The sequence below is a fragment of the Sinohyriopsis cumingii genome, chromosome 6 (genome assembly GCF_028554795.1).
Source record: "Sinohyriopsis cumingii isolate HCF-2022 chromosome 6, ASM2855479v2, whole genome shotgun sequence".
In the NCBI taxonomy this organism is placed as follows: Eukaryota; Metazoa; Mollusca; class Bivalvia; order Unionida; family Unionidae; genus Sinohyriopsis; species Sinohyriopsis cumingii.
The window spans coordinates 36,998,233-37,022,018 of record NC_142966.1 but is presented as its reverse complement, the minus strand read 5'-3'; the positions used below and the strand labels follow the sequence as shown (position 1 = coordinate 37,022,018).

Genomic DNA, 23,786 nt, shown 5'->3' with positions numbered 1-23,786 from the left:
ATGACAATTACAAAATGAGCGCGCAGAGCTATTACTAAAAACATGTAAATGAGATCTGTTATAAGTTATACTCGCTTTAAGAAATTGTACATGCTGGCAGTGAATGAAGCGAATATTAATGAAAATATTTTCGATCACGGGCGAAACTTCCTAAACAGTATAAAAATAAGTGCATGTCTTATTCCGCTTGGGTGTAAAGTGGGTGCTCATATCAAATGCCATAATATTTGGAGACCAGGGCAAAGTATGGACAGATTTTCAAAGCCTTTCCGTGCATGTAAAAGTCTAATTCACTATAGTACTACCAATACCTTATTTGTACATGAAAACTAATTGTGTCAAAGTGCTAAGAATAGAGATGACTGCGACTCCTGTACCTTTGTGTGAGGAAGACATTTCTTCGTACTTATCTGTTCTTTATATTTACCAAGAAGTGTTTAAAGCTAATTGGAAACATCATCATAATTTCGACTGAAAAGATATACCTGACTGGAACAAACACGGATTCGACACTTGGAAAGAAGGGTTGAATGATTATGCCGAAGACATTATGTTACAATTCAGACCGATTTTTTTTTTCAGGACAAGAAAAAATATTGTAAAAACAAATATGTAATGGAAGATGGAAATAAAATTTAGATAGATCAAATTATGTCCAATTTACAGACATGTGCATAAATGTTGATTCAGTTACAACGCGAGAGATGTTTCAGGGCGTGATAAACAAATAATTAGATTTACTATCCACTAGATTGATAATGCACGAAAATAAACAACGAAGTGATGTAATAAAGGTTTGTTTTATTATAAAAGCTAACCAAAGCAAACAAAATCAACAACTAAAATAACATAGAAAGCTGCTAAATATATAATTTTAACAACAAAGAAAAACTAATCGGATGTGTGATTTTTCAGGTAAGAAAGAAGCAATACATTGTCAGGTAATGCTTAGCATGTATTTATATCAGACAAAATAAAAATAAAAATAACAGAACAAACGTGTCTTCTCCTTTCTGCTAGAAATATCCTTTCTCAAATTATTATTTTCGTTTTGGGAAGAAAATATTAAAACAAGGACATTTAAAAAATAAAATAGGAAATATTCATAACATGCGGATATTGAAAAATACTACCTGACTTTAGTTCGAACTCTTCGTGACTTTATCCTCACTCCCTACTGTTGCAAATGAAAGAAATACGAGTTTCAGAATGTTATCTAAATGGGGCCCCCAGCATTTCTTTCGGTCACGTGAACACACCGAAATTTCCAGGAGTCCCTACTTTCTTTTCAAACAATAGTATCTTAAATATGATCGAGAAATATTTTTAGACTACATGTAATGCTCAGAAATCGTCTTTTACCTGGAATAAGAAGATATCATGACGAATGAGCGCGCAGAGCTATTCTCAGAAATATCTAAATGATGCATGCTATAAAATATATTAGTTTTTAGGATATTGTGCGTAAAGGCAGTGAAATGACCGAATATTAACAAAAATATTGCTTTAGAAAAGGTATTGGGACAATATTAAGTGGCATTTTGGGCACATATTCTATAAAATCTGTTTAACATAAATAATTCCGTATACGATATAAAAATGTATTGCATTCCTTTTTCGGCTTTGCGGGTGAGATCGGGTTCTAATATCTAATACAAGAGCATTTCGAGACGGCGGAGAGAAAGGCGTGATTCTCGATGCCTAGCCGTATATGTAATGGTCTAATGTACCGCAGTTCGAAGTAAATATTACAGTTATGTTCTGCACATCTGCAAGAACTTATTTATATATCTTGCACTATATGTGAAAAGGTGAGAGAGAGAGAGAGAGAGAGAGAGAGAGAGAGAGAATAATGACTGAATGCACAAATGTATGTATGGTTTGGGAAAGATGTGGAAATTCTGCTATTTGCCCTGCTACCCACACCCACATAGTTCGGATTGATCTTCTATTTTAGACGGAAGTGACTTTGGATACTTCGCCTTCTCAATCCCATGTTGGAGGCTATTAACCAAAGAACAGTCTTTTGCTCCTAATTTACTGTTGGGACAGATATCACCTTTCCTGGAGACATCACCTTTCCTGGAGAGGAACTAATACTGTAAATATAGTAAGTGTCAGAATAAATTAAAATGCTTGTCTCTACAGGTTGAAGATCTATATGATGGCGTTACCTTTTCTGGAGGGCGAAATATTCACAAGCAAACAAATTCGGGCATCAACTCAGCAAGTTCTTGCTGCAATAAATAACTTTTCAAGTATTGACTATATAAATGGGTGTGATTTGCATCAGCGGTTACGGTAGCTTGCATCGTTCCCGATCGGATTACATTTAAAATACAATTAAAAGAGACATTGGGAAACGCCTGACTATATACGGGTAATATTTATATATTCGAGTGACTAAGTATAAAAGCTATCTCCAACTGATAAAGCGACTATTAATTAGGCTATTAATTTGGTCCTTTAAGCAGTCTGTTTTGAATTAGGTAAATGACACGATCATGTCTTTGCTGGAGCAGGCAATAGAAAGTTTAATTTAAAAAAATTGTCTTTTTGACTGCTGAATATTAGCTGGTGATACTTTCCTCCGAATGGGTATAAATCTTAAAATACTTACATTGTGGATCAGGCCAGACACGGAACATCAGCACAAGAAAGACTGATGGTGTCCAGAAAATGGAATGAAAGACATCGTCTAGAGCAAAATCACCGGCATAATACGTAGCTTAATCGGGTCAGGATTCAAAATCCTAACCTAGATACTACATTTGGTTGGCAAACGACAGAGCCAGCTTGTCCCAGAAGATAATACACGAATCGGATAATATATTTCAATGATCTATCTTGACCACAGTTATTATTAACATCGAGTTCTTTAACGGAAAAAATCAAACATCTGCTCATGATGTTGTTATCCACAGATATTGTTGATACAAGCGTAAATAGCAAGTGTCATACAGCCCTTGACTATGACGAAATGAGCGTTTTGCCTTATCGGCTACCTTAGACCTCGGCCACCCGTTCATGCCTCCAATCAACATGATAAAATATTCCCCCTCGTCTTTATGAGGGAAAAGTACAGCTCCTAGCAAACAGTTCGACGTTGCAACAACGTTGCAGCATCGTTGCACTAAGGTTGTGACAATGTTGTCATATAACGTTGTGGCAGCTTGGTTTGTTGAACTTGCTGGAATGTTGCTACAACGTTGTTGTTTAACGTCACAAAATGACATTCTCACAATATTATGACAACATTCAAAATTTATATTAAAAATTGAAGAATGAAAGCCGATTGTGCTCGTGAAACCCATATGGCCCACTGCTATCAAGAAAGTCCAAAACTTCAATTAACCATTACAAACATGTTGACATTACCATCCAGCAAGCAGAGATAGCATGACTTTCATGAAGGCTGCCATTCCCACTATAGTTTAATGTCAGGTCTGCACCATTTTCATTTGGGACGCACTAAATATCACAGTTATTTGACCGTAACAGAAGTAGATTTATGAACACATGGCACGTAAGTGCACAAATCTCGCTGACACGGTACAAATTTTCGCACTTGAAAGGCAGTGATGCGCGATAACTCATGCAAATTAGTTCAAAGTCGAACATATAAAAATGCACTCTGAACTGTACATAATTTTTTTTCTTCAGATTGTAAGATAAAGTGAATAAGAATCTGAAAAGGTTCAGTAGTAAAAACACTGAATTAAGAAGAGACAACTGGGTATGAATAAAGTAAACAATTCACAATATGTGACCATCACTGTATTTTTATGTTGATTTTCCAGATTTTATTAAGAGTAAAAATCATAATCTGTATCCACCTAAGTAAAGTCCGTCTGTGTCTTGTTCTGCTTAGGCTCCTTCAAAAAAAAAAAAAAAAGAAGAAAAAAAATAATGCTTGAACAAAGTCATGTCACCTCATCACTGCTTTCATAAGTAGAAGTCAAGTTGACTAGAGTAATGAAACTTCCTTTGGTGTATTTATGTTTCTTTTAATATTATTAAGCAGGGTTACATGTTAACTTTTGCACACCCTTTTCAATTCAAGCAAGTGGAGGATGAAATCAATTTGCAAAAAAGTAGATTTTATTTGTGCAGATCATTCACTTAAACAAAAATTTATCGTAGAAGGAGAAGAAGACGAATAAGAATTGTAGTCGTCAGTACTAACATTTATTTAGACCCTGGCACAAAGATAGGCATAATTTTATATGTAGTTTAGAAATGCATCCACTTTTGCAAATACAATGAACCAAAATACAAAGTCAAAATCCAATATTTATGAAATAAGAGCATAATTCCAGAAAATCTGTGTAAATGAAGTAAACGGTACTTGTAAATTTGGAAATTTGTAAATTATGTTGCGCATTAACTAATTTGCATGGTCAAACTGAAAAATCCAATATATAGTTCTTGTATTTATCCATAGTTTTTTCCCTTACAACTTAGAATATTGTAAAAACTAAAAATAATTTGGAAGAAGGTCAATTTTAACTCAACTTCAATATGTATTTAAGCTTATTGCTATTTATTATTATCATTCTGCATCGTCAACGTTTTATTTTTCATGAACAATACTATGCACACAATAATCAATTCAGAATATAAAAGAAATTTAACAAAGAAATAAAGATAGGGCATGTACAAATAACGCACAAATGTATGTACATTTGGTTGAAGATTCCACGAAACTCCATAGAAATTTGCGTGTATCCCCCAATCACACATTTTGATCCTCGCCCAACCGCACCCCAAAAAAATTCTTTCCGGTCCAGATTATCCATGTCATTGCTTAGTAAATGTGTAGTTGATGACATATGTTATTCGTGTGCACCATTCTCATTGCTCACAAAATCCTCGTGTACGTACTTTTCTCTGAAACAGTAGTAAATTATTCCCAACTAACACCATCATAATAAAACTAGAAAGGAATAATATCAAGATTATATGGCCATTCACGTCTGTAGCTATCAAAATTTAATTACCTTTTAATGTGCATTTACTATTTTACATCTATGCATGTCAGCATGTACACATCTATGTCAACATAAATTTCCTTAAATTTCGGTTGTAATTTATTTGAAATTTTGAAAAATATTTTTCAAGAATGATAAATATTGATCTAAGATCATGCGCGATTAAAAAAAAACCTTAACTCGAAGAATTTTATTACGTAAACTCATCCCATCCGCACTTTTATCTTGAAAACCCTTACATACCTCCACCCCCACCCCCGCCATCCACTTTATCAACTTAATGTATTTCATACAAGTCTGATAAAGGTCACAGAAATACGCCAAAAAGTCTGTCATTTTATGTATGGATTGAGAATGTTGCCAGATTGACCACATTTCTTTTTTGGCTTGGAAATGGCACCGTCACGTGGCGTAGTGTAAAAATATGCATGAACGCGTCAACAGATATAATGAAACAATCAGACAACAAAGAATGTCTGTACCACAATTGCAGAATTACTTTCTGCAACTAAATATGCGAATTATAGATTAATTAATTAATTAATTAATTAATTAATTAATTAATTAATTTACATAAATGGACTCTTGAAATTATCAGATGAGTCATCGTCTCAGACACAAATGTCATTCTGCCGGTACAAGAAGTGCAACGAATTTCGGTTCTTATATTCGTACAAAATTGAAACTTCAGTGATCATTCGTTATACATGTAATCATAAAAGCTAACGAATAAAATATTTCCCCATACAAATTGTAACTTTCAGTCAGTTATTTCTTTATCAAATAAACATTTAAACTACGAAACTTTGATTGTTCTTCCTGATAGTACAACTTTTTAAACAACACTGGCACACCATTGTATAAACGTTACATATTATTTTTAAAAAATGATAACATTTGTTGCACATGCTGTTATAATCAATGCACGTAAGTTCCATTTGTAATTTTTATATTTTTGAAACCATAGGACTATTAAAGTCATGTTCATATGTAATGTTTTAGCAACGTTACTAGAACGTTATATCACCACGTAACCAAAATACAACCTTACAGCAACGTTGTGTGTTAGCGGGAAGTCAATCGGGTTTAGAAATAGTAAATATTCACTAATTTTAATGATAATAAAGTAAATATGTAAACCCTAATAATATTTTGGCAAGTTTCGCAAAACATTATTCATAAGAAAAGCTTCAACCAAACTAAAATGTTAAAGAACCGCTAATATATCAGTTTTATTCAGATAACAGAAGTTTGTTGTTGGCAACCAAACTCAAGAGTCTGCAATAGATAATGATTAATGGGTCCATGAAAAAAGTAGGTTATAACAGGTTGAGAGAGAGAGAGAGAGAGAGAGAGAGAGAGAGAGAGAGAGAGAGAGAATATGTGTGTGTCTATTATTGTTGACTCAAAACAAGTAAATGCAAGAGATCATCTGTAGATGATATGAAAAATACAATTTCGGTCGTAACAAGAAAGAAAGCGAAATATGCTTTAATTCTTATAGTGCATCCGTTTGACGTAGGATACATTATATCGCAGGTATTTAGTGATTCAAATGGCAAGCTCGTGCATTTGCATGTACCCAAACACGTAGGATAGTTGTTGTTGTTGTTGTTGTTGGTGGTGGTGGTGGGTTTAATGTCAAGTTTTAGCTCAAGATAGGCAATACATGGCGGCCAATATAAATAGTGGAGGAAGAACCAGGGAAAATCCCAGCAAAAACCAGCGACCCACAGGAAGCTACAGGCAGCTTTCTCACATACCAACATTGGCCGAGCCGTAGACTTGAACTCACGCGGACATGAGACGGCAGTGATCGGTAAAGGTGAGCGCTTTAAAGTACTCGGTCACTCTATGTCCAGGTTGCAGCTAAGTACACGCATTTATGTTTCTAATATAAAATAATAATAATCAGAATAATAATCATAACCACAATAATACCAATCATAATCATCGCCATTTTTTTTTCTCCTGTGCCGCAAACGTTTATTGTTCTGAGTTAAACAATTTGAGATTCAGAACGAGGTAAATCAATGCAATACTTTCCCTTTCCCTAAGAAGAACAGCATTTCCCAGAAAAAGTTGCGGAAATGAATGAGATCGTACAAATAAATGTATGAGCTAAAACGGAAAATATAACGGCCACAAGAAGACATATAAGGCCTGGCTGTGTCCTGATGAAGAGTGTTCGTACAGTATATTGTTTCTATATAGTAATTATATACTGTTGTTTATCTTTCTTCATTATATATATATATATATATATATATATATATATATATATATATATATATATATATATATATATGCTGAGACTACGACAACACCAGAGAGAAAGAAAATAAAATATACGGAATCCACTTGTACGTGATCCCTATTGAATAAAAATATGCAATGATGTGATAATACTTATGTTGATGTCTGGTATTTTGGTCTGATTTTAGAAGCTGGTATTTATTTAGTTTTAAAAAATTCATTTATAAACAAGAAACAACACCAACAACAATATCTAATGTTTGCTACTCAAGATAAGAAAAAATATTATCAGATGAGATTTAAATTAGACGAAACCGAAACCGAATCAACAGTGGTCCTACCTTAACTTTGCACAACAGTGTGTATCCTATTTGTTACACGTAGAATGAGAATGCAATAATGTACAATTAAATGTTAAACATTGGTAACACGCATCTATTGAAAACATGAACTTGGCTCGCTAAATGGTAATAAAACTTGCAAATACAAATATTTTACATATAATGAAAACCTACTTTTAGACTATTGATAATTGATAATACTCGGAAATTGACTGGAATAACGTAACCTACTGATATTAACATACTGTGAGATATATTGTTCCTGTGTTTTTATATATATATATATATATATATATATATATATATATATATATATATATATATATATATATATATATATATATATATATATATATATATATATATATAGTTGTCTCATAGATGAATCTCCTTAGACATAGAACCCCAAATGGTTACGAATTTGCCCATCTAAACTCACGTAGATATAATAATAATAATAATAATAATAATAATAATAATAATAATAATAATAATGATAATAATAATAATAATAATAATAATTAATAATAATAATAATGATGATGATAATGATGGTGATGATGACGATGACGATGATGAGAGTAATCGCCACCATCATCTTTGTCATTAACGTATTCTCATTTGTTCTAAACATTTAGTATTACATACATTTCGACAGTTCGAGAATTAATGTTAGCAATACTATCTTATTAATACTAGTTATACCATCTTATTACTTTCGTTTTCGCCAACAATATAACGTTTTCACATAATTAGGACCGGACATGAATAAGTACCCAAAAAATAAATATATGATTCACAACAGAAAGGAGTTTACAAAGCAGAAGAAAGATTAAGTGTATTGTATGCATGTATGTATGTATGTATGTATGTATGTATGTATGTATGTATGTATCTATGTGCGTGAGTGCATGCGTCACGCACGTGCGTGCGTGCATGACTGTGTGTCTGTCTGTCTGTCTGTCTGTCTGCATGCATGCATGCATGCATGCATGTATGTATGTATGTACGTACGTACGTACGTATGTATGTATGTATGTATGTATGTATGTATGTATATATGTATGTATGTATGTATGCATGTGATACGATACAAACAGTTGTTGTTGTTGTAGGGTTTAACGCCATTTATTTTATGCAATTGATAGGCTATACATGGTGGTCAGTATAAATGGTGGAAGAAGAAACACAGGAAAACCCCGGAAAGAACCACCGATCCACAAGAAGCTACTGGCAAGCTTTTTCACGTAGCCACATTAGCCGAACCTGAGACTCAAAGCAACGCAGACAGAGGCATGGGTGCCCGCAGAATTTTTTGCAGGGGACGAGGCAGACAGTCACGGCCGGGAGAGTTAGTTGCGTAGTTCCGTGCGTAAACGTGGGAAATTTTATTTGCGGTAAGTTTTCCAAGGGGGGGGGGTCACGTGACCTTATCACCTATGTTGCGGGCGCCCTTTGACAGAGGTGAGATGGCAGTGCTCCGGTACGGCGAACATTTCAGACCACTCGGCCATTATGCGTGGAGTAATGGAGAAACATTTCTTGATGAAAGCTATGTTGGGGAATAGATTTGTAATTTGACCCTGTACAATTTCTGTACTTAAGGAATAATGTGACGTTTTCATTTATTATTGTTTACTAATTAAGGATATCGATATATTTGCGAACTAGGTGTTTTGCTTTTGTGTTGTTCTTGAAACTGATGTGAGGCACGTACACCTCCCATATCTACTCTGCAGTATGCAGATAGTGAAATACCAATAGTCGGCTAGGATGCAATGCCATGCAACCGTAGCAGTAGGTATGTGGGTCCAATGCATGTAGAACATCTCAAAAATGGCGAGGATGGCAAATATTTTGAATTGCATAATGCTGTTTAGTACAACATATTTAGTAAAATCGTCACATTGGAAAAGTGCTTGTGGCTGCACAGTGATCATCACATAGTGTAAAAAACGACCGTTTGACATGAAAAAGGCAAATATAAATTTGGGGCTGGGATGCATAGACTTCTATCTATCTATCTATCTATCTATCTATCTATCTATCTATCTATCTATCTACAATATTAAGTATATTTGGCATATTGCATATCAAGCAGATTATATACGTAACTTCCTTTAAACTTAGTGGATAGTATGTAAATTATGGACTATTTTAGAGTCTTGAAAAATCTGATTTTTTTTCCTATGGTGTCCATAAACATTTGTGAACTGTACGTATATGTGAACTGTACGTACATGTGAACTGTACGTATAAATGCAGCACAATACCTATCCGTACAGCTAGTGAAAGTTTAGGTACTCCTTTGATTACTATGTTATGTTGACCATCATGTTTTTTTATTTATATGCTGCTAGAAATTCGCAATATGATGTAGAGATGTGAGTAGGCGAATATTTATTATGTATGCTACATTTTCATGCACATGATTTAAGTCTTGTGAATTTACTTCCTTTGTATTAATCCACTTCAAATAGTTCTGGTTGCAACGATCAAATAAACAATTTAGACCTAAATAATATTTTTTGTTTTCGTGAAATTGCATCTAGAACAACAGGGTAGGTAAACTTTCGTTGATTTAACAAACTATATTGCATACGGAATTTCCAGTCAAATTTAGATATTAATTCTCTAGACGACTTAAAACTAATGATGAGAGAGATTCAGAACTTTAATTTAAAGCTTCACTAATGCAAATGACCTTTATCATTTTCTGCGGAACTTGGATGGGTGGAAAAGAGTCTTGATAACCAATCTGTATTTATAATTTTATTATTCAGTAATGACGAAAATCATATGAAGGATTTGGTGCCTCTGATCAAGCAAATATTCTTAAAGACTTCGAAGTGAAAAGAACGAGAGTTGGCTCGCATGAAAGTGAATAAGCAATGCTTAAAACTTGCTTGGTTCATTTATGAAATGATTGATTTGCAAGGTTTGGACCTTTCGAATGTACGGAAGAAATGTTGATGAAACCTGACCTACATTTCAAACGACCTTGACATACCTTCAGTAGCAGGAAAAGGAGATGGAAAATATAGATTAGGAAACAGAACCTTTCTCAAGCTTGCAGTCCAACTACAACAATTCTGACTTCAAAGGCTTTTGCCTTTTGATTATATATACAAATATTTTACGAAACCCTCAACATAGACTTGAAACCAAGATTTCAAATATCGTTGATCTTTCAACGGCATGGAAAATATCTTCATCTAGAAAGACAATTATTTTTTTATTCAGTTGATGGATTGACAGAAGAAAACGAATTACTGGACTGCTGTCGTCTCAACAGTCTGTGTATGAGTGATATGACTGGCTTACCTTTGCTGATGTCCAATAGATTCAATTTAATAAGATATTTGCCTTTTAACTGATGATAATAAAGTGGTAGAAAGTATTTGAAATGTAACCAAAGACACTGCAATCCCTGAAACAAACAAACCAAGAAAGTGGATCGATTTAATATATTATATATTTTTACTCAAGGCATATTCAAATATGAAAACCCAAGCACGTAGATTGCGGGTACTTAAGATTTTAATGTTGTTTTGTGGTAAAAACTGTCAGTTGCCGAATAACACAGGAAATGAGGCACAAAATATCGTACGATTACTTCTCGACAAAAAGGGCTCAACATAATTATGTTAGATAGGAGATTTATGGCTCATTTCTTTCCGAACATACTTAGGTTTTAATGCATCCCAATAAAATGTTATCATACAACGTCTGCTAGAATGATATTTTTTGTTCTTGTAAATACCATATTACATAGCTAAATTATGTATCAGATTGCTGATTATATTATTATTATTATTATTATTATTATTATTATTATTATTATTATTTGTAGGTAAACAATTTTGCCTGGATTTTAATTTAGGACATGGGTTTTCAACCAGCTAATTCATGGTGTATCGGCAATGTTCTTTACTAAACTTTTAGGAACATACCTGATATTGTTGACAACTTAGAATGTTCTAGAAATTTAATTTAGACCGTCATCCTAGTACTCATATTGTGACTTTGGTTTTTATATAAGAGAGGGAGGTACAATGTAATTCGATATTCTTATCTTCACATCCGAAGTGAAATCAATCTATTACTTCATGTTAAATTTTTAATTTATTTATTTCAATTATTCACTGGAATTACACGGTTCTCCGTAATACTTTCGGACTAAATAACTATTTTGGAATTATTGTGAAATCATTTAGAGATATTTAAGATTCCATCATTGTGATATATAAAGACCTTTGGCACATCAACAGTATTTCAGACTGTTTGCTCATCAACAATTTCAAGATTAGAATTCATTCGGGATAATATTGGAATTCTATATTCTATACTTTTGGAATTATGATATAACTTTTAGACTATTTAAGATTTATTTCACAATACTGTAAATTCTTTTTAGATTTTCACTTTTTTTTTCTAGGGAAATCAATTATTTCTCGAATTGGGGCCCCGAGTGGCCGAGTGGTCTAAAGCGCTCTCCGTTATGGATCACTGCCATCTCACCTCTGTCTGCGTTGGTTCGAGTCTAGGATTCGGCCAATGTGGGTATGTGAGAAAGCTTGCCAGTAGCTTCTCGTGGGTCGGTGGTTCTTCTCGTGGTTTTCCCGGGTTCTTCCTCCACCATTAATACCGACCGCCATGCATAGCCTATCGTGTGCTGAAAAATGGCGTTAAACCCCACAACAACAACAACAACATTTCTCGAATTTTACAAAGCTTGTTGTTTTTCGCTTTTTTTCTGGTACGTAGTTTAAGACCATGGTGTCATAACAATGTACATTTAATTTGTATTGTGTGCTTGACGTTTGTCCGTGATTGAGGGTATACTAGCTGCCTACCTTATTATTGTCATATTTTGGCTATATAGTTTTCATGATTTTAAGTGATAAGCAATGTCTTTACTAAAATCTAAGTTCAAGGCCAAATATTATTAAAAATTTGATGGTATTTTCCATTAGAAATAAGGTACTCATAGGCATTTGGTTTCGACATAAATATTAATTTCTGTTTCATATTATTCTCTGGGAATATATAATCAGATGATGTAGTTATGTTCAAATATAATTCTTGAAGAACTATTTATTTAAATTATTCATTAGCAGTAGATAGTTGACCTTGACTCTTTGGACTTAAACACTACTTTGAGGTTATTGAGAACTTATTCAAAGACATTCTGGATTATATAATTGTCGTACAGCATGGCGTTGAGTACTCTTGGTGCATCAGTACGTTCAATATTACTGGAATTCATTCTGAACATTCTATACTTTCGGACCTGTAGTATAAGCTTTATGATTTTGGGGATTTAATTCATAATTCTGCAAGTGTCTTTTAAGTTTGCACACAATTCTAAAAAAATCATATCGTGATGCTAATAAACATATCAGTTCAACATCTTTCTATTACATAGTTTAAAAATATATATATTTTCAATGTGAGTCATCATTGTTCTTCCGCTGTCGAATGTTTGTGCTTCTTTAATTGTCGTTTGAAACAATACTGAATTTTTATTCAATCATTAAAGTATCCTATGATGCACAGAAAGAGAATCAATACTTAATCAATCAATATAATCAATAATCAATCAAGATAATCAACAATCAATCAAGATAATCAATGCTTAATCAATCAAGATAATAATCAATCGAGATAATCAATACTTAATCATTCAAGATAATCAATAATCAATCAAGATAATCAATGCTTAATCAATCAAGATAATAATCAATCGAGATAATCCATACTTAATCAATCAAGATAATCAATAATCAATCAATATACTCAATACTTAATCAATCAAGATAGTCAATACTTAATCAATCAAGATAATCAATAATCAAAAAGATAATACTTACGTGAATCTTTAAACATAACACAAGCGATATTCAAAGAAAACTAAGAAAATATCTTTCGTAGTAGGCGAAAAGTTAAATTCTCATTTTACATTGAAGATTTAGTTTGTTATTCAGCGTGGTGTTTTACATTCCTTGATTTCACTGTAGTCTTTACATATTTTTTATAATTTTATTTGGATCTCGTTTGTGCACGTTGAGTAAAGTTTACAATGAATCTTATAGTCATGACTGACAAATAAAACTAAAAGACAGGCACTGCATCGCATGATTCGGTATTGTGAAATAAATCGAAAATAATCCTATACAGTAATATCACACGTCCAAAAGAATAGAGTGGTCCTAACGAATTCTCATATCACAAGTGCTGATGTACCAGTAGTCTTTAATAGGCTGACTGATCCACCAATCGTTTTGATGTATTACAATGATTCCAAAGTAGTGTTAGTAGTAAATAGGGATAGTATAGCCTCAATTGGAATTAGCATTACAGACCCCCCCCCGGGAACATATAACCTCAAGGGAAATTTAACATGGAGAAAAATCGTGGGACGATATAGCCTCAAGAGGAATTGAACATGGGAATAGGGACTGTATAGCGTCAAAGGAATTTAAACAGGGTGGGACTGTAGAGCGTCAAGGGAAATTGAACATGGGATTTTTTTTTTTAAATTTAAAAAAAGGGGTAGGCAATTTAAAGTCATTCTCTTTTCGAGAAATGTGGGTGGCCCTGAAAAGGGCCTTTGACTTTCTTCTATTTCCTCCATTTCCTCATCCAGCCCCTAATCTTTCCCCAAATTCCTTTGTTCTTCTTCTTTTCATTTTCCGGTATCCAGTCCGGTTGACCCATGGCTCGGAACTTCTGTTGGATTTTTATCCAGTTATTGTTCAATCTCTCATATTCTTCTTTTTTCTTTCTATTCTTTTGTTCTTTTCTATCTTTTGCCCACCTGTCCTTAATTTTCTGCACTTCTTCCTCTATCATCTTTTTCATCTTTTCTTCCGCTTTCTTTAGTTGTTCACTGCCCCTTTTCACGAATTTCCACTCTGACCATTTCTCTAGCTCTTCTAAATAGCATCTCACTCCTTTTACCTTGTCCATAGACTCTTTTATAGTCCCCACTCTTACATACTCTGGTTGAATCAATACTCTCAATCTCTTAACTTCTTCCTCTATCATCTCCTCTATCATCTTCCTCGCTAATTTTAGTTCATTGACATAGTCAAGACTTTTTCTCAACCTCCATTCTCTTTCTATCCTTTCAATAGTATATTCTCCATCCATCATCCAAAAGTAAACATTTCTTAAGTCATTAAACAACGCCGACACTTCCATCTTGTATCTGTTATTCCGTAGAATGGTTCGAACGACGAACGTGGTGGGTTCTTATACGAAAAGCGCGGGCGTGAAGGAAAACATCCCCCTAAGACATAAAATTGATCTTACCTAGATCATGACCGAACAACGCGCGGACGTGAAGGAAAACATCCCCCTACTTTTCTCATTTCATATGATCTACTATCCACATACTTAAACCATCAATGAACAAACCCATAATCTACTATTCACACAAACTTACGTGATCAGTTACAAACACAAACACAAACACAAACACACAAACACATACACTAACACTATGAAAAGAGAGTCAGTGTTTATATTCACACTACTCTACCTACACACATTGGCAAATTGATAGTTATTTCTTTTCTAGAGTATTGGGTAACCCTGAAAAGGGCTGTCTTTTTGGAACTTCATGGACACCTGGTTAATGGTGGCACCTTCCAGGCCTGGCGCCACATACACATCTTGTTCCCCAGTTGCTTTTTACTTTTTTGGGGGAGAGAGCAGAGGCAGGGTAAATAGCTTCAGAATCCCAATTTTCTGTCTCTGGGATTCTGAAATTTCTTCTTCTTCTCTCCTTTTCCTCCTCTTCTTTGTTTCTTCTTTCCTCCTCCTCTTCTTTGTATCTTCTCTCCGCCTCTTCTTTGTATCTTCTCTCCTCCTCTTCTTTGTTTCTTCTTTCCTCCTCCTCTCTCATCCTTCGCTCTTCGACAATGACCTCCGCGGCCAGTTCGTTCAACAGGCACCTGGCATATTCCAGATGCACATGAAGTTCCAACAGTTTCGCTAGTCTGGTGTTCATTCTGGCGTTGATCAATCAACAAGGTTAGCTGGACTGACGAGTGACTTTTAATTTATACTAAAAGTGCGGACGTGAAGGAAAACATCCCCCTAAAAACATAAAATTGATCTTACCTAGATCATGACTAAAAACAACGCGCGGACCTTAAAGAAACACTCATTCACTTTTTTATACTACCCATTCCTGTTCTAAAAAATTTTTCATTAATCACTTCAATATACTATTCACATACGCAAAGCAATCCAATCAAACCCCCAAATCTACTCTCCCCACACCTCAAACAGCCAAAAAAAACCATCATCTTAATCTACTATCCACACCAACGTACGTGAGCGGTTACAAACACAAACACATACACTCGCACTATGAAAAAAAGAGTCAGTGTTTATATTCACACTACTCTACCTACACACATTGGCAAATTGATGGTTATTTCTTTTCTAGAGTATTGGGTAGCCCTGAAAAGGGCTGTTTTTTATTGTTTTTTTTGTTTGCTATGGCAATCTTTTAGTTTCTAAGAATGCGTCGTCCTCTGAGGATAGACTTTCTGACGATAGGTCTGCTTCTTCGGAAGGAGAAGAAGACTCTTTGGTGTCGATACGACAATCGACAAAGCCTCTATCAGGTTCAGGTTCCTGCTGCTGCTGCTGTTGTTGTTGCTGTTGCTGCTGTCTCTGAAGTCTGTACTTTTCTGTCCATTCTTCTTTCTCCCTGTTCACTTCTTCTCTGAAGAGCTCTTCTATCAGGTCTTCAGTGACTTTTAACATTCTCACATTCTCTATCTCTTCAGCTTTCGGTATCAGACTGTGTCTGACCCTATGCAAATTCACGTAGGCTTCGTTTAGCTTAGCTAGTTTGGAGCACATCTTCGTAGGAGGATGAGTCGACAATGGATGGTTAGACTGGAAACTACCCCGATTCTTAAAGTTAAAGCGCGGACGTGAAGGAAACCATCCCTCCACGGTTTTCGAGCCGGAACGTTCAATGAGTGACATGAGAGGGATAGTAAGAAGTCAAAGAGCATGAATCCAACATTCTTATAGCCAAACAAACGACAAAGGCATTTTTTTTCAAAACACAATATTTTTTTATTCAAAAATCACTTAACACTAACAAACAACTATAACATTTTTTAGCAATAATTCAACCATATACATCAAACATTTTTTTCAATTTACAATCTATTTTGAACAGGGCTGACAACGTTGTGAATGAAATTGTGATTTCCACTTTTGGAAGTCATTAGGCCATTGATGGACACTACGTTTCCTAGCTTGAGACAAAAGATAAGCATAATGGTCACAAAACCATCGATCTACTTTCACATCGTTTCTTGAAGAAGAACGATGATCAAAATGAGTCACTAAATGTTCTAAGGAATAGCCCAGGCTGCGATGATGCAGAAAATACACACAATATTGTCCACACACCAAGGAATCTGTGCCTTGTAATTTCACATTATTGAATCGGGTGGTTTGAGCATTTCTTCTCATAAAGTCGATGATATCGTCTTCCAAAGGGGGCAATCCGTACGAATCGAAATATTCCACACATCCTTTTTGAGGAAAGTAAACGGCTACCCAGTGGATTCCTGGGAGATGACTGTCGTCTGTGTTGATCACGTAAGCTAGATGGTCTTGAGGTTTGCGATGAGGGAGTTCATCTTTAGCACAGACGACAGGATTCCAAGAAGCTGTGTATGAGCTGTGGTTCAAAAGGTAATAAAGTTCCCAGGTATCCATTTGTGTGGCTTTTTTCTTCTTCACAGGTAATAATAAGTCATCAGTTCGATTCTGACTTTTTGCTTGAAAATGTCTGACAAATAACCGTTTCTTCGTTTCGTCTCCTCACTCTGATTCAGGAGAGCTTCGATGCGATCGATCTCTTGAGTGGTTAATGGTGGACAAGAATGTTCACGCAAGTCTTTATACCACTGATGCAACACGTCTTCGTCCGAGATGAGACTCCAAGTATCGTCCAGATACTCGTCCAATTTTTCTTCTTGACTCAGCATCAGGCATTTATCGTGTTGAATTTGACTGGGATGATCGTTTTGACATCCATAGCAATTTTTCTTGATCGATTCCGTAATTTTTCGACCAAGTGTTTGGCAAAACAACAGACTAAATGGGCTTCTTGTTCTGGCCATCTTGACTTCATCATGATCACTTCTTCTTTTTCCATGGTCTCCTCACATTCCATCTCCAAAGTTTCTCCACTAGGTAAAGAGGGATAACAGTCTTCCATGGCTTCTAATAGTCTAGAATGACTTCTCTCAAACTGTTGATTTCTATGGCATTATCGAATTCTGCATACAGGATTACCTTCACTTTTGTCTGGTAGAGCATTAGTAAACTGAAGTTCCACACGAATCTGGCCTGATTTTATAGGGTGGAAATGTCCCTCGTCGCTGCCTTGGTCTGGAGTGAAATCGAAAGCCCACAAAGCATAGCCTCCTGCGTAATCTTCGTACGTAATGCCGTGACTGGTGTTGGTCCCTAACTGTCCAGTGGCTTCGTACAGGGACAAGTACGATCTCAAGTAATTCTTCTTGGTAAAGTCAGGTTCGAAAGGTCGGGTACACAAGGTCTTGCCATCGCGACTGACTTCGATCTTGGACACGTCAAAGTATTGAAAGTGGAAAGGATTTTCAGCGAAGGCTCCGTTGAAGGCTGAATTCTCGACCATACCAAGGATTAAACGTTTGGGTAACTGTCCTTGAAACAGATGATCATCGATCATGGATCGCTGTCCCTTGGGAATGGTGAAGGTTTTCACTTCCACGCGTCGTATGGGATACTTGGCGGTCGTTCTGCTCAACGTCTGACTGATGTCGTTTCCCACTTTGGGTAACACTTCCACGCGTCGTATGTAGAGTTTGGCCTCCTCGATTTTGCTTTTAGGAGTGCCAGCAGCAGTATCAGCCAACAAATGGAAAGCGGCACTGCCGGGATTCAGTCTCAGGCGGACATTCACCCCGTTCAGCAAATATTTCTCTTGCAACCACATGTCCAAATGCAAACGATCCATCAGTTCTAAACTCTGTCCACCTGTGATTCTGCTTCGTCTTTCCTCAAAGCCGTCATTGTCTTTTTCTATTACGTCAAACTTGGTCGCTTCGTCAGGTTCCCATAGCACACAAGCATTGAGATGAGTGTTCTTGGCATCTGTTCCGTACGTCAAGAGATTTTCCAGGTAGGCACGATAAGGGTAAGTATCCATGCTGCTGCTGACCAGTTTGTTATTCAAGTACAAGTCCACTGAGCTGAACAAGGAATGCATGAAATTGTTGACGGGAGCTATATTCTCAGTGTCTTCTACTGCACCTTTATCCTTATCTAGAACTTTGACTTTCAAGTACAAGTAACTGCTATTCAGATCGATGTAATCTTTGGGCTGTCCTTTGATTTCAAACTCGATGGGAGCGGAATCCGTCAAAGAGGAGACGGGGTGAAATTCCACCCATTGGGATTCTTGTATCGTCATCATCGTGGGGGGCATGGCAAACAGGTCCAGTTCCGTCTTGGAACAAGGGCAAGATTCTCAGTGCATCATTTTTTTTCTCTGTGTCTCAATAATCGAAAATGTCTAAGTCTCGAACGGTTCTTCTTTTCTTGGCCTTTCTCGCTTTAGACGTGTGAAGTCTGGTGAAAGGGTGTTTTCTTCGTCGTCTCTTTCTGCTTGTCCTTGCTGAATGCCTGACTCGGTAGCGTGCAGGGCATTTATAGGTGTTTCTCGGCGACCCAAAATGTCTTTGCCCGTTTGCAGCAAGACATTTTTGCCAGCCCTCATGAAGGCTTCTTTAGGGTTTTGTTTGTCGATGATGACATTTTGGAGAAATTCTTTGCCTTGCGTCAGTGCCGCATCTTTCAAGGCGTGCAATCCGCGTGTCACCATCGGTTTCAACACCGGAGCCACCGAACGAAAGGCCGATTTTAACATATCTCCTAAACCGTGTCCTCGCTGTCGAGCAACCCCTCGGTACACGGGATACATGACTTACGAATCGTGAGAGAACCGTTTTCGAAAATGGAGTTTCACCGTGACTTTTCCTTTGGTGAATGGAATATTTTGTCCCAAATCTCCTTTTATAGTAAAGTTGACCGTGTCCAAATACGACTTGCTGACCGGCAAATAGTGAGGATGTACAAATTCGCGGTGGACGTGGTAAGTGTTTCCACCTTCCTCGTCAGCGTTCGTGGCAGAATCCACTTTGAAAGGAATGACACGCAGTAACGGCACGGAGGTGCGTCCCACCACGTTGTATTCCACCACATCGGAATACACGAACATCAAATTCAGTCCTTGGTTCAGTTCTACCGGGGTACGAAATAACTCGCTAAAAGACTCGTTGTCGTAAACGATGGGTAATTCGTTTTTCTTCATCATGACCATTCTTATGTTCATGTCTCCGCCCAACATGTCAAACAATTCAGGACAAAATAAGAAAGACATGATTTTAACCCCCTCAGGAAATTTCATCAGGAAGCGACAAGCTGTTTTGTGGTATTCCAGGGTGACACTTTTTTTGACATGCTCCAAAGCTTTCAGAAACACGCCATTAAACCTGGTGGCTATGGTGCTGAGCAAATGTTGACCACTAAAATAATAGCCTGGGGGAATGAACAAGTGATAGGTGGTGTACTTTTGATTTTGTGTACGAGATTTCTTGTCATATTTGACGTTGGCATCCAAGTGCTGTTGCACTTGCTCGTCATGAACTTCCACATCAAATTTATTTTGATTGGGAAGGACATTGAGGACTTGGGTTGGGTGAATGATTTCCACTAAAGCCACTTCCCAATGGGCTTCGTGATCTAAGGGGATGGCCTGAGGTAATTTGGCCGTGTAACAGCACAACGTGTTGTTGGGAAACACCTCCATGGAACTGTCACTGGGTAAGGTTAAGTAAAATTGGTTTTGGTGACTCATAATTCCAGAGTTCTGTGGCTGTCCGAGGGGTTACTAGACGTCAGAGGCGTGTCTCGTCCCAAAATGGGGTTATTGTTGTTATTGGAGTGGTGACTGGCACTGGCACTGGACACAAGGTTCCCGTGGTTCCCGTTCGAGGTGAATTTCAGGGAGGGATTGGGAAGCAGGTAACCGATGCAACTGCTCAATAAAATGGTCCACAATTGTTTGTCTCCTTGTTGCAAACTCAAATTGGCAATGGCTGCCCCGATGACACAATACACCACGAAGATTTGGCAGAAAAAGACGATTTGCGTTTTAGGCACACGTGTTCCGCACCACACCCACAAGGGTTATTTTTGTAAATCTTGCACAGAAGAAGTAGGTGAAGGATTGGTCTGTGTGAAAGGGCATGATGGTCACTTCTTTTTATAGTCGATGACTTGCGAAACGTCGATCCAGGAATCAAAACTGGGTGGTTATCCTTTCCAACGTACTTTGACTTCTTTGACACGTCGTTTGCCCACTTTACGGGTTCTGCGTTCGAGAATGCTTTCGATGTCGTACACGTCGTTTTAATTTTTGGTGACACGTTGTAACTCGGGCAAATAAAACGTTCCTTTGAGCACTTCTCCGTTCATGTCTTCCAATTTATAGACGGCCGGATGACGACCATGCACTCGTCCAGTGACGCGAAACAATTCGGTCGTCCAGTTAGGTAAGTAACCTTTGTCGAAAGTGCGTTTGGTTTTGCCAATGCGCACCCAATCTCCTACGGCCAACTCTCCACTTTTCTTGGGGACAGCCCTCGTCGGGGACGTACCAAACAGGCGGTGTTGTTAACTTGCGTACTTTTTCTGGTGGAGTTTGAAACCCTTCTTCTTCTTCTTCTTCTTCTCCTTTTTCTGTCTTGGTCACTGGTACTGGTATTGGTCCTGGTACTGGTACTGATGACGGTGCTGGACTTTTCATCAAGGTCTTAAAATCTTTCAGAGTGGGTAGAGCTGTTTCGTCTAAAGCTTTCTGGTGAAAGAGTTGCAGTCGTTGCAAGAGTTGACCGTACTTTTGCGATTTTTCTGTTTCGGACAAATCTTGGCGATCCATCAAGGACTGCAATTCGTGTTGTAACTGGGACATCTCGCTCAAATTGGGATTGGGAGGTAAATGCGGGGTGCGTTGTTCTTGCCACCGATGGTATTCCATCCATCGTTTGTAAGGCACTAAAGCTAGTTTTCGTCCTTCCATGGGGTTGTCAGGGGTCGATTCTGAGATCTTTAGACTTCCGAGGGCCTTTTCATCTTTCTCCCACCAGTCCTCCCAACATGGTTCCCAAGACTCCTTTCAGAAAGGGACCTAACAAGAAGGGTAAAATGCCTCCACGTTGGACCAACATCTTCTTTTTTTGACGAATGGGAATTTTCTTTTGACCCATTTGGCGAAGAACGTGACGATGTTTGCTTAAGCATTGTTTCTGGTGTTTGGACAAAGGGATCGTGCGTTTCAAGACGTTCAAACAGCATTCGCACACGGCATCGATGACCTCTTTGGAGGCCGATTGAATGAGTTTTTTTCGTAGAGGTGGAGAAGCTTTGGACAGGACAGATAACATGTCTCCATGTTTGACTAAACGTGGTGGTAGTCCTTTCCTTTTCTTTCCTTGGGGTTTTCTGGAGGGTGACATCTTTGAGTCTTCAGGAGCACCGAAAAAAGCACTGATACCCCCGACTTGGTCACAGGCCTTTTTTATACCGGAACGCGTCGCCACTGATTGTCTTTATGTCGTATTAGTTTGAGGACAGGCATGACACGTCGTGCAGGGTTACGCAACGGACTAAATCGAGCCAGTTCTTGCTTGGACAAATCCAGTAAACTTTGTAACATGCGCGATTTTTCTTGGACTTTGATTTTGGGAGAAGGTACTTTGTGAGCAGCAGCCACTGCCACTAAATTGGAGGGTCCTGCCACTGGGGAAGTTCTTTTGGGGGTCATCAACGGAGAAGTTCTTGGTGTGATCAACGTCTCAAAGTACTCTTCAGTTCTTGGTGTCATCAACGGAGAAGTGGATGAACGTGAGGCTGCCGGAGACGTAGTCACCGCCGTGGCAGGTCGTGGTTTGCGAGTATAAGGTTGCGTCCTGGCCGAAGAACAAGTGCCTCTCTTGCGACTAGTTTTCTTTTGTGGGCTTTTCTTTTTCTGGGGACTTTTTCTCTGTTTCTTTTTCTGGGGGCTTCTTTTCTTTTCCCGGGGTGGCGTCTGGTAAGAGGAGGGTCCCGCCACTTGAGAAGTTTTTCTTCTCCTTGGGGACCTGGTCTTTTTCTTCTTCTTGGAGCTTCGTTTGACTTTTTTCTTGGGGAGAAGTTTGGGGGCATTAGGATCCCATCTTAAGAGAGAGCGAATGATGACCCCTCCTAGAGTACCGCTCCCTCCAGGTTTCAAAATGATTTGGTTTTTGGTTTGAGTGTCGATGCGGGGATCGGCCAGTTGGACCAAAGCGACTTTGTTTCGATCAAAAAAGCGTTTGGTTTGATGAGGAATCTGAATGATCTCTTGGAATATTTGACGTGCCGTCACCGTGAACCATCGTAAGACTTCTTTGAGACTAGCTTCTAAGACACGAGCTCGTATTTGTGGATTTTTTTCTCGACTAATGCCATACAAGGCACGAATCAATTTGACGGGAAGATGCGACTGAAGGGACGTCATGTCCAAAATGTGTGTGAGACAGACGAAAAGGGTCTGAGGTTTTTATAGATTTTTTATGTGGAATGAAATTAAGTCGAGGACGGAGACGTGTACAGGACAGGCCCTCCGTCTTGGCACCATTGGTGAAACAAGTGGGTACGAAATCGCAAATCCTCGGGGGTCGTAGGTTTCAAATCGACGAGTAAATAGGCGTGTGGCGTTTGAGTGGCATCGTCGTACGCCTGAGTCAGCCAAGGCGTTCCTAACTGTTTGGCTAAGACTTGCACTTGCGATTTATCTCGAGGGCTTTTAAACAAGACCACGTAATGCGCATTGAGACTGATGGTGCGATGGGCTTTACTTTGTTGAAACAAATTTTGGGTGATGTAAACGACACTGGCATTACGGTGATGCCCTTTGCGCGTGAACCACAGTTTAATTTCTTCTTCGTCTTCTCCTAACATGTCGTCAAAAATGACCAAATGGGTTTGACGGGAGTCAGAGACGATGCCGTCGTCTTCTTTAGGAATGCCTTCCACAAATACGATGGAATCGCCTTGACTTTCTCGCAAGAGGCTGTACGCCGAT

The 23,786-nt window shown here is 37.6% G+C and overlaps 1 protein-coding gene and 1 long non-coding RNA gene across 2 annotated transcripts in view; one reads left to right on the top strand and one right to left on the bottom strand.

The window, feature by feature from the left end:
* Nucleotides 1-1,182, bottom strand: part of LOC149796722 (tryptophan 2,3-dioxygenase-like) — a 32,781-nt gene extending 31,599 nt beyond the window's left edge. The window contains exon 1 of the mRNA XM_089961368.1: nucleotides 1,134-1,182. The gene's annotated coding sequence lies outside the window, so the exon portion shown is untranslated. The remainder of the gene's footprint in view (nucleotides 1-1,133) is intronic.
* A 5,585-nt stretch (nucleotides 1,183-6,767) lies between these two features.
* Nucleotides 6,768-11,277, top strand: LOC149796721 (uncharacterized). The gene is made up of 3 exons (XR_016421450.1): nucleotides 6,768-6,816; nucleotides 8,737-8,985; nucleotides 10,372-11,277. It is a non-coding gene; the product is annotated as an uncharacterized LOC149796721 (long non-coding RNA).
* The last annotated feature ends 12,509 nt before the right edge of the window (nucleotides 11,278-23,786 follow it).